The sequence below is a fragment of the Pleurodeles waltl genome, chromosome 2_2, assembly GCF_031143425.1.
Source record: "Pleurodeles waltl isolate 20211129_DDA chromosome 2_2, aPleWal1.hap1.20221129, whole genome shotgun sequence".
Taxonomy (NCBI): Eukaryota; Metazoa; Chordata; class Amphibia; order Caudata; family Salamandridae; genus Pleurodeles; species Pleurodeles waltl.
Window position 1 is genome coordinate 315,953,679 of NC_090439.1, and position 13,929 is coordinate 315,967,607.

At 45.8% G+C, this 13,929-nt stretch overlaps 1 protein-coding gene across 4 annotated transcripts in view; it reads right to left on the reverse strand.

Annotated features, from left to right (window-relative positions):
- The window catches only part of NFATC1 (nuclear factor of activated T cells 1), a 395,649-nt gene that overhangs the window by 48,727 nt on the left and 332,993 nt on the right, over nucleotides 1-13,929 (reverse strand). The gene's annotated exons all lie outside the window — the stretch shown is intronic.

Sequence of the window (13,929 nt, forward strand, 5' to 3'; positions counted from 1 at the left end):
CTCTCAAGATGGCATGAAAACCTTTGCAAAAACATAAGTGGAAAAATTACCTACAAAAAAATGTTTATTAAAGCAGAAACAAATGCAGAGACAGCATACTGGTGCTTGCACTAAGGTGGACAAGGTGGGGTACATTTTAGGCAGCTGTACAAGTCACAAGCAAACTACCATCATTTTGATGGTTAGCCTATTGACCCATACTGATTGTAGTTAAGGTCATATGCAAAATGTGACTGGCATATGAACAGATCAATGGATGTTGAGGGCTTACCAAGAGAGAGAAGAGAGAGAGAGACTGTGTGTGTGTGCATGTGCGTATTACCTAGTGGCAGTGTGCACGTGTGTGTATTACCCAGTGGCAATTACCACTGGGTAGTTATAGGTAGGATTGTGTGTCCATAAGAAATGCCTTTTTTGAGTTGCTAATAACTTTGCTGCGATTTGACAAATCTCCACAATACTTTCCAAAAAAAGTGCTACTTTATGAGTAGTTTGAACAAGGAAAGTTTTGGGATGATCCGTCAAGCAAGCGCAGGGAAAAAAAAGGTAGTCCAAAAAATGATTTTTCCTCATTCATTTTTCTATAGGAACTTTAGACAAAGCTACAGTTCAAACCGCTGAACAGATTTACACCAAATTTGGCAAAAAGCTATTTCTTGGTCCCGAAAGAGTGCTTTTTGGGTAAATCTGTTCAGTAGTTTTGGAGAAATTAAGGTGAAAAAAAATGTAAAAATCACACCACAGAGGATGTGCGGAGCAGACAGAGCTCCTGCTGAGATCTGACTGACTGCCACCACATCAACCAGGAAGTGGTGGCAGCCATCTTAAGACTCTGGACTCAGAGGAAAGGATGCTTCTGCCCAGTAGAGAAGAGCACAAAGGAAAAGTTGTGAGCTCCTGTGCAGCACTAGAAGGCATGTCTGCGTGCGGGGAGCTCGCAGGGCTGCAATGCTCTTGAGGCTTTCCTGCAGGTCCCGAATAAAAGGAGGGTCTGAGTGTCCTAGCTGGGACTGGGGCACACAAAAACATTAAATAATGCATCATGAGGCCACAACAAATAAACTAAAACATCCAGCGGAAGCGCTTATTTCTAAGAAGAGCACCCCATATGTCCCCTTGAGGATTATTTTGCGTATATTTTTCTCATTTGTGGTGCCTCAATCTGGTGAAGGGCACCACAAATATGTTGAGTGTTGTGTGTTTCTGGGGGGTGATGGGAATGCAACAGCCCCCCCCCCCAAAAGAAATATTTATTACAAGTAACCCTATGTTTTCTGTGGTGTTTATAACATGGCCCAGAGAAAGGTGTATGATGTTTTTAAGCATTCTCAGAATTAAAAGTTTTGCTCTTCAACTCTTCAACTGATGATTACAGGGCCCCTATGTGGCTGGTCTTATGGTTGCCTTATATGGCCAAAGGAATGTAAAAGAAAGAAGAAGACACTTTTATTGTTGTTTGAACACAAATGCTTTTTTAAAAGGTTTACTGACAAAGATTGTTATTAAAAATAAATAACTTTCAATATGGGTTTGGATTCTGTTGGCTTAAATGTTGAATTCTAGCATGTGAATGCAGTTTTATTAAGGTAGTGACCTCTTGACAAAGCCAATAGGCTTGCCCTTATATATTGATGTGGTCATTCCTTAACAAAGCCAAAAGGCCTATCTTTAATATATTGATATGGTGGCCCCTTGGCAAAACTAGTAGCCTGCCTTATTTAACATGGTACCCCCTTATAGTGTGATGTTACATCCGGTGTAGGTGGGGGATTGTTATTATGGGGGTCATGACCCACCAGGGCTCAAATGTGATTTGAGGGTAAATACATATATTTACATGTACCAAATGTACATGTTTGTAATTTAGTGTGTTGTATTTAATAGTGTGTGCCAATTAAATAAACTTTTCCTTTTAAAGAGAAAAAGGCACTGACTGGACAATAATTGATTGAGCTTTGCTTTTGCGTATCAGCGAATAGAGATTACTCGTGCACAGCATCTCCTCTGAGTAGGCCTTGGACTGCTCTGCTTCACAGAGTGAAGTGAAACAATAGGCTACCTGGTTCCCTGTTAGGAGAAACTTGAGGGCCTATTACTTGCAATAGGACCTTCCTTCATGTTTAAAAAAAACTAGCAGTTCACTGAAAAACAAGAGTTAAAGTGATGTTATAGTTAGGTCTGGTAATAATTTCTTACTTTTAAAACCCTAGGAATTCACAGAAAAAAGAAACAAAGGTTAAAATGATGTTATAGTTAGGATTGGTAATAATATCTTACCTTATAGTTAAAAAAACGCCTTAGAAATTCACTGGAAGAAACAAAGGTTAAACTGATATTATAGTTAGGTGAAAAGTCAGGTAAAACGTAATAATTTAAACTAAAAAAATACTGGAGTTCACTGTTTTTAGCTTACTCCGCTAAATGTAACTTGTGCACCCGCTGTGCAGTGCTTTTATCCTCACATATTACATCACTCATGACATAAGTGATGTCCTCAGGTTTGCTATTTGAGATATAAGTGATGTCATCAATGATGTAATTGAAAATATCAGGTAATATAATATGTGAGATCATAAGCCCTGCATTGCTAGGGTGCAGGTTTTAGCTAGCGCAGTAAACTAAAACTGGTGAATTTCTGTTTTTTTAGTTTAAAAAAAGTTATGTTTTAACTGACATTTTCACTATAACATCACTTTAACCTTTGCAAAAAGCTGAGAAACAGTGAGAAATAAAGAACCATCAATATCAAACTTTAAAAAGGGGGAGAGGGAAGCACAGGTCAGGGAGGGAGAGGAATGGGCTAGTAGTAGAAAACAAGAAGAAATCCATCAATTACAATGTATGGAAAGGTTCTGCCTCCTGACCCCAAAATGATGATAATATATCAATAGTGAATGTAAAACGTTTGAAACTCATAAAGCTTGTTTGTTACTTGGTTGTGCTGAACAGATTAACACAGTCAAGAAAAAAGCTGCAGAGCAGATTCTTACAAGAGACACATTTTGAACCATGCCACTAAGTACAAAGCAAACAATCAACATGGCTAAAGCCTGAGTGTTGTGTGCCACTATTTACAAGAATTGAAACAGAACTCAGGGCATTGCATTTCCAGTGCTAGTAGTGGTCAAAACATATGTTGAGATCTTGTTGGCTCATCTTTGGGATGTGGCAAGCCCCCAGCCTCGATATTTATGGTGCATGCACCTCTCAACGTGGGTGCATTCTTACACGTTAAAATAATCAGAACTCATTCTATCAAAACACATTGGCTACCTTAAAGTTCATGAACTAACACTAACAATGTTTCCTACCTACATTCAAGTGAACTATCAGCCTGAATGTTTGCTACGTGTTTATTAACTGCCTCAACTTTTATTGCCTACCTTTGCCAAAATAAATTATGCAATTTACTGCCTATTTCTATGTGCACAAACTACACTAATGCTTTCCATAGACCTCAATATTTACTACCCACTTCTATCTTCACTAACTACTATAATGCTACATAGTCACCTCAATATTTACTGCCCATTTCAATGTTCACTAACTACCCCAATGCTCCCTACCTCCCTCAGTATTTATCGCTTACATCTGCTTATTTGCTGCTCTAATGCTTACTATTTCTTTCAGTGTTTACTGATTACTGTACTGCTTCCTACCAGCCTCAAAACTTTCTGTTTTGACGTTTACTTACTTATCTACTGTTTTTTACCTGCATAAAAGTTTATTGTGTCCTTGCATGTTTAAATACTACTCTAATACTATGTGCCTCAAAGTTTACAGCTTCCTTCTAAGTTCACTTGCTTTTCTACCCGCCTCATTGTTTACTACTTCCTTCATGTTTACAGTCATTTGAACGTTTAGTGCCAATTTTTTAATACACACCGCCTACCTCAATGATGCATATCTACCTTTTCTATCCTTATCCAATTCAAGTTTTACCCCAGCACCTCTCAGCCATCTCAGTTTCACCTCCCTCACTGTTTGACAACCTGCTGCTGCTTACCACTTACCAAAATCTTTACTTCCTCCTCTATAACCTTATTCCTTTACTATGTACCTCAACTGTGATTTCCCCACAGACACACAGCATTAAATAAACTAATTGACTTCAGTTTCAGTCTCAGCTGGTCTGGGAAAAAGTGGCTGAACAGGCTTTGTGCTGAAGTTATTTAAAATAATTTTTGCTCATTGACATTAAGCTCCTCCTGGGGGCTTGTTAGGTTTTCGTGTCCCTGAAAACAACCCTGGCAACACTATGTACTTTCTGTGCCAGGCTGTGTGGTAGCTGAGGGCTCATTAAAGACTGAGCACCATGAGAAAGGATACATATCTACAGGGAAAAGCAGCATTCAGAGACTTGTTGTGGAGTTGCAAAAATGGCCATGCTATCAAATCAGTTGCAAAACTATGCCTATGTAAAGATGTTGTTGAATGAGTGTTGTCAATGGTGGGGTCAATGCTGGATAGGTGAGGTCATACATTCTGGTGGCCATTTTAGATTCAAGAACAGTTAGGAATGGAAGAACCCACAGCCTGCCCACCTGTAGGGACATATTACCTCAGAATGCTGAGTTGCATTCTAAATCTCATTTTTCATATGACTGCTTTGCAGCTAAGACATTAAATATTTTGATATCACCAAACTTACTATGTGTCTAGTCACTATCAGCTGTTGTATTTTTTGTCCTTTTCGTCTGCCGCTTTGTACTGTTTGTTATGATACTGTCCAAGGTTTGGATAAAAGTGCTGTAATAAGTACACTATTTAAACAGTTAATTAGATTGTGTGTAATTCTTTCAATCAATCAATCAATCAATCAATCGCATTTATAAAGCGCGCTACTCACCCATAAAGGGTCTCAAGGCGCTGGAGGGAGGGGGGGGGGTCAGTGCTCGAAGAGCCAGGTCTTGAGCTGCCTTCTGAAGGAGAGGTGGTCAGGTATGGCGCGAAGGTGGCTGGGCAGAGAGTTCCAGGTTTTCGCTGCTAGGAAAGAGAAGGATCTTCCTCCGGCGGTGGCTTTGCGGATGCGGGGTACGGCTGCCAGGGCCTGTCCGGTCGAGCGTAGAGTGCGCGGAGGGGTGTAGAAGGAGACGCGGTTGTTGATGATTTTGGGTCCGAGGTCGTGGAGGGCTTTGTGTGCGTGGGTGAGGAGTCGGAAGGTGATCCTCTTGTTGACTGGGAGCCAATGAAGTCTCTTCAGGTGTCCGGAAATGTGGTGGTGGCGGGGTATGTCCAGGATGAGTCGTGCGGCAGCGTTCTGGATCCGTTGTAGTTTCCTCTGCAGCTTGGTGGTGATGCCGGCGTATAGGGTGTTCCCGTAGTCCAGGCGGCTGGTGACGAGGGCGTGGGTGACGGTCTTCCTGGTGTCGGTGGGGATCCAGCGGAAGATCTTGCGGAGCATGCGGAGGGTGTTGAAGCATGCCGAGGTCACCGAGTTGACCTGTCTGGTCATGGAGAGGGATGAGTCCAGGATGAAGCCGAGGTTGCGTGCGTGGTCGGTGGGTTGGGGAGTGCTGCCTAGGGCGGGGGGCCACCAGGAGTCGTCCCATGCGGCGGGAGTAGGGCCGAGGATGAGGACCTCCGTCTTATCTGTGTTCAGTTTAAGCCGGCTGTCTGTCATCCAGTTCGCTACTTCCTTCATTCCTTCATGTAGTCTGGTCCTAGCTGAGGTGGGGTTGTTTGTGAGGGATAAGATGAGCTGGGTGTCGTCGGCGTAGGATATGAGGTCGAGTCCGTGTTTGCGTGCGATGTTCGCCAGGGGGGTCATGTAGACGTTGAAGAGAGTGGGGCTGAGGGAGGATCCTTGGGGTACGCCGCAGATGATCTCTGTGGCTGTGGATCTGAAGGGGGGCAGGCGGACTCTCTGAGTCCTTCCGGAGAGGAAGGAGACGATCCATTCCAGGGCCTTGCCTCTGATGCCGGCGTTGCTGAGGTGGTGTATCAGGGTGCGGTGGCAGACCGTGTCGAAGGCTGCAGAGAGGTCCAGGAGTATGAGGGCCACGGTTTCTCCCTTGTCGGTCAGGGCTCGGATGTCGTCCGTGGCTGCGATGAGGGCGGTTTCGGTGCTGTGGTTGGCCCTGAAACCGAACTGTGTGGGGTCGAGGGAGTCGTTGGTTTCCAGGGCGGTGGTGAGTTGAGCGTTGACGATTTTCTCAATCACTTTGGCGGGGAATGGAAGGAGAGAGATGGGCCGGAAGTTTTTGAGTTCGGTGGGGTCTGCTGTAGGTTTCTTTAGGAGGGCGTTGAGCTCTGCGTGTTTCCAGCTCTCCGGGAAGGTGGCGGCGGTGAGGGAGGCGTTGATGACGTCTCGGAGGTGCGGTGCGATGATGTTGTCGGCCTTGTTGTAGATGTGGTGCGGGCAGGGGTCTGATGGGGATCCGGAGTGGATCGAGTTCATGACGCGGGTGGTCTCCTTGGTGGTGGTAGGGCTCCAGGTGAGGATGGTGGTGATGTCGGTGGCGGGTTCCGGGTGGGGGTTTGCGTTGGAGGTCGGGAAGCTGTTGTATATGTCGATGATCTTGTGGTGGAAGAAGGTTGCGAGGGAGTCGCAGAGGTCCTGTGAGGGGGGAATAGGGTTGTTTTCTGCGTCCGGGTTGGAGAGCTCTTTGACGATGCCAAATAGTTCCTTGCTGTTGTGGGCGTTGTTGTCAAGTCTGTTCCGGTAGGCTGTTTTTCGTGCGGCGCGGAGGTGTTGGTGGTGTTGGCGGGTGGCGTCCTTGAGAGCTGACATGTTCTCTTCGGTCTGGTTGAGGCGCCACGCCTTCTCGCGGGCGCGGCATTCTTTCTTGGAGTTCTTGAGGTCGGGGGTGAACCAGGAGTTTTTCTTGTGGTTGTTGGTGTTGGCTTGAGTCTTCAGGGGGGCCAGGAGGTTGGCGCAGTCGGAGATCCAGCTTGTGAGGTTGTTGGCAGCTTCGTTTGGGTCGGTGGTGCTGGTGGGTTGGTTCTGGGAGAGGGTTGATGCGAGCTGTTCAGTGGTGATACGATTCCAGTGTCTTCTTGGTGGTTGCTGGGTGTGGTGAAGCACGGTGGTCTTCTTGAAGCTGAAGTGGACACAGCTGTGGTCCGACCAGGTGAGTTCGGTGGTATGGCTGACGGTGATGTGTTTGCTGGAGGAGAAGATGGGGTCGAGCGTGTGTCCGGCGTGGTGGGTGGGTGTGTTGACTAGTTGTTTCAGTCCCAGGTTGGCGAGGTTGTCCAGTAGGGCGGTGGTGTTTTTGTCGGTGAGGTTCTCCAGGTGAAAGTTGAGGTCTCCTAGGAGGATGTAGTCGGTGGACAGGAGTGCGTGAGGGTTGACAAAGTCTGCGATGTCTTCCCTGAACTTGGCGCGGGGTCCTGGTGGTCTGTACATGAGGGTGCCTCTGAGGGTGGTCTTGGGGTCGCTGTGGATCGTGAAGTGGAGATGTTCGGCGTCGGGGAGTGAGTCGTCGGTGTGGGTCGAGATGCGGATGGAGTTTTTGTGTGCGATGGCGATGCCTCCTCCGATGCGGTTGGTGCGGTCTTTCCGGATGATTTTGAAGCCGTCGGGGATGGCTATGGCGATGTCCGGTGCCGAGGAGGGGTTCATCCAGGTCTCGGTGAGGAAGGCGATGTCCGGGTTTGTTGAGTTGATGAGGTTCCACAGTTCGATGGCGTGCCTGTGGATGGATCGGGTGTTGACCAGGATGCAGTGGAGATTGCTTCTGGGGGGGTTGTTCTTGGCGGGAGCGGAGTGGGCCCGAAGGCAGGTGAAGCGGCAGTTGTTGCAGGTGAAGGATCCGTGGGTCCGTTTCGGGGTGGCGCGATAGCAGCCCGGCGTGCGGCCAGGGTTGAGTTTGGTGAGCGTGGTGGAGTCGTAGGTCAGGCGGGAGGCGCGGGGACCAGGGGGTCGGGCGCTGGGCGTGGTCCAGGCGCGGACGGGCGCAGACGGGCTTGCCTTAGGCGCGCCTTTGGCGCGCCAGCGGCGCGCCCGCTGCGCGGCCTCGCAGCGGCCGCCTTTTAAGGGGTAGCCGGGGAGGCGGGGTTAGCTGGGAGGCGGGAGGTGAGCGGGTAGGTGAAAAAGCGGGAAAGTAACGGCGGGAAGCCTCGAGAGTGGCGAGGAGGCCTATAAACGAAAAAGTACCGAAAAAGGTACGAAAAACGTGGAAAAAACGTGGAAAACGGGGAGAAAAGGCGGCGGAAGGACGGGGGGGGCGGCGGGGACACTCGGCGAAGGCAGGCACTCGGGGTACACGGAGAGAAGGGGGGCGCGATCACAACAAGCAGGCAGCGAGGGGCACACACAGGCAAAACCAAGCAGGCAGACAGCAAAGGGCACACACTCGGGGTACACGGAGAGAGGGGAGCGCGATCACAACAAGCAGATAGCAAAGGGCACACACAGGCAAAACCAAGCGGGCAGACAGTAATAGGGAGAAGGCACACAGGTCTGGTGGCGCTGTGAGGACGGGGGAGCGACCTACCCTGGGGTCAAGGGTCGCTACTACGGCCTCGCAGCGGCCGCCATTTAAGGGGTAGCCGGGGAGGCGGGGTTAGCTGGGAGGCGGGAGGTGAGCGGGTAGGTGAAAAAGCGGGAAAGCAACTGCGGGAAGCCTCGAGAGTGGCGAGGAGGCCTATAAACGAAAAAGTACCGAAAAAGGTACGAAAAACGTGGAAAAAACGCGGAAAACGGGGAGAAAAGGCGGCGGAAGGACGGGGGGGGCGGCGGGGACACTCGGCGAAGGCAGGCACTCGGGGTACACGGAGAGAAGGGGGGCGCGATCACAACAAGCAGGCAGCGAGGGGCACACACAGGCAAAACCAAGCAGGCAGACAGCAAAGGACACACACTCGGGGTACACGGAGAGAGGGGAGCGCGATCACAACAAGCAGATAGCAAAGGGCACACACAGGCAAAACCAAGCGGGCAGACAGTAATAGGGAGAAGGCACACAGGTCTGGTGGCGCTGTGAGGACGGGGGAGCGACCTACCCTTTAAACATTAATTAGCAGCAAATGCTGGTGTTTCAGTGATCATGAGGAGTCACCCTTACACAAGAGTTCCTAATTAAAAGTAGAAAGTTTGATTCTGCTTGGCAGGGAAATAATCAATTTCTTTAAGTTTAGGGTATTCTGCTAATATAATTATCTTTATGAATTCTCTAATAAAAGATTCAGGGCCGAATCTCAAACGGGAGATTGCTGGTAAACCCCAAGCTGGAGACTGATGGATTTGGGATGCTGTAAAGAAACTTAAGGGGTTTTGCCTATGTCTTATGCAATATAAATTCTTGTTTCAACCCTAACTTTTAGATTGCCCATAGTTTCTACTACATCAGAAAAAATATATTTGCACCGTTCACTTTTGAGATATGGGGTTTCTTATAGACATCATGCAATTGTACAACTAAAGAAAATGCAAAGCTAGGATATTGCAGTCGCTTTTGATAGTTTTTTTTTGTTGCAATGAATGTATTGTGCAATGTATAAATCAGGAAGTCACACTTTTTACATATGTCACACGTTCTTATTTTGTAATTTTATTCTCTGTAGTTACATTTCTCTGTATTTTAAAGGGTTATACCTTATGAAATAATAAAAATATGTAACAACTACAAATGTTGTATTCTGTCAAGTTTCTGTTTCTATTATGTGCAGCATCTCACAGCAAGGGTCGTTTTGGATAAAATAGCATTCCTGAAACGCCTTTCGAAAACCCGGATCTGGAGGACCTAGCTGATAATAATAAATACAAGCAGGGCAATGCTTAATTTGTGCCAGTGGTACAGACAGTGAGCAGGCACACTCATTTTTGGGAATCAGAACCTATCTTCCATCGTCAGACTTTGGCCCTAAGAAAGAGAGAAAAGGACAGAAAAAAGAGAAAAGTAGGAAAACAGTAACACAAAGAGAAAGCGGAATGAAAAAGAACCTTCAAGAGTAAGACAAAGATACCGGGTGTGTACCTGGGTCGGAGAAACAGGCAAGAGGTGGGATCAGGCCTAGGCCACCTGAGTGATGGATAGCCTGGGCATCCGCAGTGCTGGAGGAGGGCTTCTGAGAATAAGGTTATACTCCTGCACTTATTTATGTTATTCTTGTTATTAAAGCAAGCATCTATGCTGGAGTTTTAGACTTGGTAAAATCCCTGAGAGGCAAGTGCGCAGCTGAAAGGTTATGTTTCACCATAGAGATGAAAATAGTAAAAAAAAAAATACAATTGAATTTAGCTATTGATTTTGCAATTATTAAGCTTATACAACCGACCTATTATGGGGCTTGAGAGGAGGCACATTAAAGAGTATTAGATGACAGGGAAGCTGCATTTGATGCTGTGGGGGTCATAAGGTTTAATGCAATTGCAGAGTACCAACTCTTTCGTTGATCTTAAATTGAATCGGTGGCAATGCGCGTCTGAGCTGTAACTGACTCTACGAAGCATCCCATTCTTCCACGTAGGACATGATTCTCTCCCCGTGATCACGGACTTCTCAGATCGCACTGCGTTAGAAACGAAAGAGCTACTCTCAATAGACAAGCATGCATCTTATTAAGGGCACGGCTTAATTTTGACTGTCTTCTACCACCACACACTTTCTGTCTCTTTATCTCCATGAACATCTTTTCCATTCTTGCTTTCTTTTGTGCCACTGTTTCCTATATAGTCCTTCTTCTTTGGTCTTGCCTATCAAAAGCTCTAGCTCTCTGTTGTCCAATACCAAGTGGCATCTAAAGAAACAAGGTAAAATCTGCCTCTATGTAGGAGGGTTGGAATCACGGATAGAGTGCATAAAATATAAAAGTTCAATGGCGACTAGGGAAATAGTTTGTGCAGGTCCTTACGCATAAAAAGCAGTTACTCCCAATGACTTAAAACGTGCATTTTTCTTTAGTAACTCTAGTGACTGCAGGCGTTACGCGACAAATGACCAAATCTTTAACCATGGAGTGAATACCATGTACCAACAGCTTAGAAAATTATGCCAAAATATAATGAATATGTTTTCATGCTTATGTTTGGGTTGCACTACGCCTTTGCTGTTTGGAAATAACGGTTGTTGCTAGCACTATTAAATGTGTTATTTGCACCAACATCAGTAGGATGGAGGGCTGAATAGGCCTTACAAAACTGAAAACTTGTCACACAAAGTTGTCAGCGGTGAGTGTTTAACATAATTATCTATTTCAGATTAAATCAGCTGGGATGCATGTAAGTATCTGGACTACAGATTTACCGGCTAAAAAATCAAGTCTAAAAATGTAGACTGAAAAAATAACGAATATACAAAAATACGGAACTATAAAAATTTCGGCGTGCATCTCACTATGAAGAACTTGCCTTCGAACAGGCTAAGGCTCGAGTTAGACTACTACTAAAACGAAGCCGCACAGTAGATTAGAAACGAATTAGGCTAGCTAAGGGAGGTTTTAACTGGTTAAAATGTTTTTGGGAGACAGCTTTTGTGGCATATGCTTCATTTCGGAGACAACCCAAAACACCAATCAATATAGAGCGGGCTGGTGACACTTTGGGGCATATTTAAGAGCCTCTAGCCCCAAAGGAGCATCACTTTTAGTGGCGCTCCGGTGGCGCTATGCACTGCACCGTATTTTTAAGGTGGCGATAAGCCATTATTTTGTGGGTTAACGCCACCTTGTAAATATTGCCCCATCACATGCAGCACTTTGCGTGGAAGGGGCGTGCAATGGGTGTAGCTGAGGCCAGTGCCTCAGATTTAAGGGTTTTCGTAAACCTGAGGCAGCGCCAAAATCTAACGCCACAGAGGTGGCACTAAAGTGGCACAACGAGGAGAAATGCTTTCATTTCTTCTCATTTTTTGCTCTTTCTATGTGTGCTGCAATAGAAGAAGCAAATCACCAATGAAGATTGTTTTTGTGGAGGAAGGTGTCCTTTCCTGCACAAAACAATCTTCCACTCAATGCAGCCATCCTTGCACTACGGTGTAAGGGTGGTTGCGTTGGCGCAAGGTAGCAAATTTTGTGCAGAGCAGGGGGAAACAGTGGTGTGCCATATGATTGTAAATACGGCAGATGCCTGCATTTTGAAAATGATGGAGCGCAATGATGCCAAATTTGGCGCAACGACGCGCACTGTCATTTTCACTTAAATCTGGCCCTTTATTTTTTGTGAACAAAATAAGCAAACTCTTTATTGCTTGAAAGATTTCAGTAAATTCAGGACACAAAGATGAGTAAAAGACACAAAAAACAGTAGAGAAGAAAAAAATGCATAAGTTGAGTAGGGGGATGGTATAATTATTTAGGCTGCCATTGAGGATCTACGGTTTAATTAAGGGCAGATGTACTACGGTAGAATTGGGGCAGAGACACTATGGTATAAGTAGTGGCATTAATGTATAGGCATGGAAAGAGGTACAAGTCAATGTATAGGGGCAGTAGTATTAGGGCAGGGAAAGTTATACTGGTGCATGGGTAGGCATACAGGGAGTGCAGAATTATTAGGCAAGTTGTATTTTTGAGGATTAATTTTATTATTGAACAACAACCATGTTCTCAATGAACCCAAAAAACTCATTAATATCAAAGCTGAATATTTTTGGAAGTAGTTTTTAGTTTGTTTTTAGTTTTAGCTATGTTAGGGGGATATCTGTGTGTGCAGGTGACTATTACTGTGCATAATTATTAGGCAACTTAACAAAAAAAATATATATACCCATTTCAATTATTTATTATTACCAGTGAAACCAATATTACATCTCAACATTCACAAATATCCATTTCTGACATTCAAAAACAAAACAAAAACAAATCAGTGACCAATATAGCCACCTTTCTTTGCAAGGACACTCAAAAGCCTGCCATCCATGGATTCTGTCAGTGTTTTGATCTGTTCACCATCAACATTGCGTGCAGCAGCAACCACAGCCTCCCAGACACTGTTCAGCGAGGTGTACGGTTTTCCCTCCTTGTAAATCTCACATTTGATGATGGACCACAGGTTCTCAATGGGGTTCAGATCAGGTGAACAAGGAGGCCATGTCATTAGATTTCCTTCTTTTATACCCTTTCTTGCCAGCCACGCTGTGGAGTACTTGGACGCGTGTGATGGAGCATTGTCCTGCATGAAAATCATGTTTTACTTGAAGGATGCAGACTTCTTCCTGTACCACTGCTTGAAGAAGGTGTCTTCCAGGAACTGGCAGTAGGACTGGGAGTTGAGCTTGACTCCATCCTCAACCCGAAAAGGCCCCACAAGCTCATCTTTGCTGATACCAGCCCAAACCAGTACTCCACCTCCACCTTGCTGGCGTCTGAGTCGGACTGGAGCTCTCTGCCCTTTACCAATCCAGCCACGGGCCCATCCATCTGGCCCATCAAGACTCACTCTCATTTCATCAGTCCATAAAACCTTATAAAAATCAGTCTTGAGATATTTATTGGCCCAGTCTTGACGTTTCAGCTTGTGTGTCTTGTTCAGTGGTGGTCGTCTTTCAGCCTTTCTTACCTTGGCCATGTCTCTGAGTATTGCACACCTTGTGCTTTTGGGCACTCCAGTGATGTTGCAGCTCTGAAATATGGCCAAACTGGTGGCAAGTGGCATCGTGGCAGCTGCACGCTTGACTTTTCTCAGTTCATGGGCAGTTATTTTGCGCCTTGGTTTTTCCACACGCTTCTTGCGACCCTGTTGACTATTTTGAATGAAACGCTTGATTGTTCGTGGTGATCACGCTTCAGAAGCTTTGCAATTTTAAGAGTGCTGCATCCCTCTGCAAGATATCTCACTATTTTTGACTTTTCTGAGCCTGTCAAGTCCTTCTTTTGACCCATTTTGCCAAAGGAAAGGAAGTTGCCTAATAATTATGCACACCTGATATAGGGTGTTGATGTCATTAGACCACACCCCTTCTCATTACAGAGATGCACATCACCTAATATGCTTAATTGGTAGTAGGCTTTCGAGCCTATACAGCTTGGAGTAAGACAACATGC